This window comes from Pollicipes pollicipes, unplaced genomic scaffold (assembly GCF_011947565.3).
Source record: "Pollicipes pollicipes isolate AB1234 unplaced genomic scaffold, Ppol_2.1 Scaffold_4321;HRSCAF=5086_pilon_pilon_pilon, whole genome shotgun sequence".
Classification (NCBI taxonomy): domain Eukaryota; kingdom Metazoa; phylum Arthropoda; class Thecostraca; order Pollicipedomorpha; family Pollicipedidae; genus Pollicipes; species Pollicipes pollicipes.
The window spans coordinates 9,473-13,734 of NW_023596469.1; the positions used below are offsets into that span (position 1 = coordinate 9,473).

The window sequence follows — 4,262 nt, forward strand, 5'->3', positions numbered from 1 at the left end:
GGACATCATCAGCCCGCGACAAAGAACACGCACCGTAAAATCATTACCAACCAATAACAAACCAGACTGCCACAGCCATCCCACACGCCGGCTAAGAGACGCGTCCGCCCCCGCCGACTCCTCGCTCTCCAGCGCTCACCGTCTCTGTCGGGGTGCACCGGCTCGGCCTGCGTGCGCCGCTGCTGCCCAGCGTCGCCCTCAGCCGCCGTCGCCGTCGCCGTCGCCATGGCCGTGGCCGTGGCCGTCGCTGCCGTCGCCGTCGCCGCCGCCCGCTCCCGCCACTCCGGAGCGCCAACTGCAGACGAGACTGGCGCGCGGGTGAGACACAGTGCGCGGCAGCCGCCCGGCGCGGGGCGGCGGCCGGCGGCCGGTGGGCTCGCGGCGCGCCATACGTACTGGAGCCGGACGGCGACGCGACGCCGGCGCCGCTGCGACGATCGGCCGGCGTCGGCGGTACCGCGGCCGCGTCTGCAACACGGGAGCGGCCAGTGTCAGCGGCGCAGGCGGCGCGCACCAGCGCCGTCACACCGGGACTGGGAACTCGGCTGAGGTGCGAACTGGAGATACCAGCCAGGCCGGACAGCACGGGGAGAGGGCTGGAAACGGGCGGCGGATAACCACTCAATACGGCGGGAGTGACTAAAGGGAAAGAAATAGAATACTGTGATGCCGCTATCAGCACGTATCGACGACGAATGACAAATGAGCGGATCTGAGCAGGCGGGGGGGGGGGGGGGGGGGGGGGGGGCAAGAACAGATAGAGGGCTTCAATCAGACGTTCATAAAAATGAAAGCATTAGCGGTTTGTGTGATGTATAAAGCTTACAACAACTGAAACATCAGGAAAACAGTGGTGTGAGTGGCGTGCTCCTGAAATGACACACTGCATGCCGCATGTGAAGAAATGTGCTCCGCAAGTTGCGTTGCAATTCAGGGGGGGGGGGGGGGGGGGGAGGGGCGGCACAGAAGACACGAGCACTATAATTACGGGCCGGATTTGAGGGCCCGAAAGGTCAGCAAGAGGTCGTATTTAAGGGTCCATGCCCGCATGGCCGGTTACTCCAATACCAGCCAGAGGGCCCTGTCCGCTGATCAGGGACTCAGGTGATAAGAGCCTACATGTCGGTCAGACACCACCAGTAAGAAACAGCCAATTCTGCGTCGACACCGGCCTGAGGGCCTATTCCCCAAGCGGGGACAAAGCTTGAGCTAACAATTTAGCAACTTGTAAGGTCAGGACCGCAGCGTCTGTAAGGGCCCCCCAGTTCCCGACAGGGAGCTATGTGGTGGCAAGAGGCACCGAGTTGGCCAGTGAGTGTTCAAGGAGGCCCAAAATGCCTGCAAAGCCCACCAGAACCGACGAGCAAGGGCCCGATTGATTGCCCTATGGGCACGAAGGACTGGTCGGGGTCTTGTTCAGGGGCCCGAGTTCCGGGACGGGCCCGGGCCCTGAAATGAGCGTCAGAGGGCCCTTCGCGCCGATCGGGGACCAACAGTGAGCTGATAAGGGCCTATGTGTCGGTAAGGAGCCACCAGTACGGCGCAGTGGGCTCCGCGTCGGTATGGCCCTGGGGACCCTCTTCCCAAGAAGCCGCGAATCCGCGGCCCGCCATTTAAGGACTTTAGAGAACTGGACACCTCTGGAACAGCGCAGACCTCCATTTTGGTCAGAGACAACCAACACCGAATGGTGAGCTACGTGTCGGTCTGAGTCTTGAGGTTCCTGAACAGCGACAGGGACGGGACCCCGAATGTCAGAAGGCCTGTTGAGTTGGTCGAGGTCCTCTGACAATGAAAGGAAACGTGCTAAATCATGATGAGTGTTCACAATGAGAAAATGAAAAGGTTCTGTGCCAGTCAGGACCCCCAATGTCGAACAGTGGGCCCTCCACCCCGCCTCATTGCGAGTCTCTGTGCCAATTATCAGACCACCTGCGGGGACAAGGGACGTTGTTGCGTAAGGGGGGTTCCTGCGTCGATTCAGGGCGAGCTGCGCGAGTCAAGGGCTTCCCGCGTCAGGGACTAATGTGAAATAATGTGTCTCTCTAAGGGCCTCCAAATCGATCATGGGATCCCACCTTGTGTCTCGGATCTCGGAAGCCATGAAAGCGCTGGCCGGATTGCAGTTTGCGCAAAAACCGAACGGCGTTGGCCGGTGCAGATAACACCAGGCGATGGGTGGCGTGCGCGTGACAACCGTAATGAAATCACGTTTCCCAATGTCTTTCAAAATAAGAAAAAGTTGTGCCGTCCAAGAATAGGCTGGGCGTATCTTTTTTACCATTTTTTTCAAGTTGCTCTCTGGGCACCATAGCAAACACAGTAACCCGAATAAACATTCTACCGTTTCTCTTCCAGTTCCCACGCCAGATTCCAGCACCATTTCTCGGTGCTGTAAAGGTCAGTCCACTCTAATCCATCTAAAAATCGCGCAGGTGGAATACACGCCCAGACTGCCTTCTAAAAGTACGATTTGATGCCCTAAGGCGTTCAAACGTATTCGTTCTCAGACGAGTCAGCGTCCAGGCCCGCCCGTTGGCCATGGCTTAGTGTAAGCCGTGGAGCCTACGCCGCGCTTCCTATGGAAGATGAAAGCCTCGTGTCGAGGTTTTTGTTGCTAAGATTTGCCAGCGCCCGTGTTTAAAACTACGTTACATAATCTTTATCACATGTTGATTCCAGCTGACTGTTGAAAATTTCAGACAAACATGGTCTGGCCATGTTAATACCAATCGTTTACCCATTTCAATACATAATCGTATAATCGACTTATTATTACTAAATGTGTATAGCAGAAGTCGCGTAATGCATTATATCTTTGGTTTTGTAACTATACAATTCAGACCGTACTGATCTCGCGGAAGCTTCTGGCTTCTGTTACAGTTAGAGATGAAAAAACAAAGAAACGCATGCCCTCATTGAAAAACTGGCCACGTCCGGCGATTGGGGAGGGGGGGGGCTTTCACTTCCAGGGGGGATCCATGTCAAACCTGAGCTCCCCTTGCCAGGGCTCTGGCGGCGCCAGCCGCCATTTCACACAAAATCCAGCGAAGGTCTGCAATGATGACGATGTGTATCTCCTGCGCAATGACGCGCGCTCACACCATAGAGATGCCAATGCCTTTCCCGGTTCAAGGAAAAACGAAACACTTACGGGCTTTTTGCATCTGCCGAAACATTTCCATAAAGCTGCCGTCATTTTCAAACGCGTTTGCAGGACTGAGCTTGGGAGCTGGAGGGGCCGATTCCGTGTTGGCAGGCCTCTTAGGCGCTGGGCGGAAGCTGTAACAGTCACATGACGATGAAAATTACAACCAGAGAAGCACGGCCATAGTGTCAGCGGCGAACCAGGCACTTGACAGCTTGTGTATGGCTGTACCGATAGCCAACCACACCTTGAACTCCAACAAAACAGCTCCACACAGCTATGGAATACAAAAATAAATCTCTAGCTCCAAACAGATATGAAAAGATAAACAAATTGACAAGAGTGCAGCTATCTTTCAAAGAGCATTTCCCTGAATGCGACTTGGGTGCCATGGGTTTGCGCAGTCTGCACAAAAGAATGACGCACACGAGTTCATGCCGGAGTCTGCCGCTGTCCCCGGCCAAGGAGCAGAGCAGCAGCCACTGACACCGCGCCCCCCCCCCCCCCTTCCCCGCTCGCACCAGTGTTGCCGCCCATGACGTCGCCCACCTCTGCTTGTGTGCCTCGAAGAGGCGCCGTGCGCTGCTGCTGGCGCTGAGGCTGGCTACCGACGGCCCATCCGCTGCCAGCGAGCCGCTGGCCGCCGAGGGTCCACCCCTGCCGGCGGCGGCAGCCGGGCCGCTCGCGCCCGCCGCCGGCAGCAGCCAGTCGGCGGGCCTCGATCTCGCGCCGCTTCTGCTCGATCAGGGCCTGCTGTCGGCTCATCTCGGCTAGCTTGGCGGCCGGATTGGGTCGCGATGCCATCTTGACTGTGATGTCACTGACCAGGTGTCAGATGGCTGCCAGCAGAGCTGCTAGGCCTGAGAACAGTACACAAGTGTTCCAATGCAAACAATGTGTCATGTGCTGGGTATGTATCTGAAGCAAAGGAGAGAAAACGCAAGTGGCGCAAAAGCAGAGGCCATACTTGTACCCTCCTTAAAGAGGATATCCTAGTGAAACTAAGCAAGGTCTTAGTTAAGCATCTAGCAACAAATACTCTTGAGCGGCACAGGTACGTAGGAATTTACAGCATATGGTTCTGATTTCTCTGGTTAATTTATTTTTCCAGGGG

General features: G+C 56.5%; 1 long non-coding RNA gene across 1 annotated transcript; it reads right to left on the minus strand.

Moving 5' to 3' along the window:
• Positions 1-430: 430 nt before the first annotated feature.
• LOC119097739 (uncharacterized) lies at positions 431-3,811 on the minus strand. The gene is made up of 3 exons (XR_005094180.1): positions 3,698-3,811; positions 3,155-3,282; positions 431-468 (listed from the first exon to the last, which is right to left on the minus strand). It is a non-coding gene; the product is annotated as an uncharacterized LOC119097739 (long non-coding RNA).
• Positions 3,812-4,262: the final 451 nt, after the last annotated feature.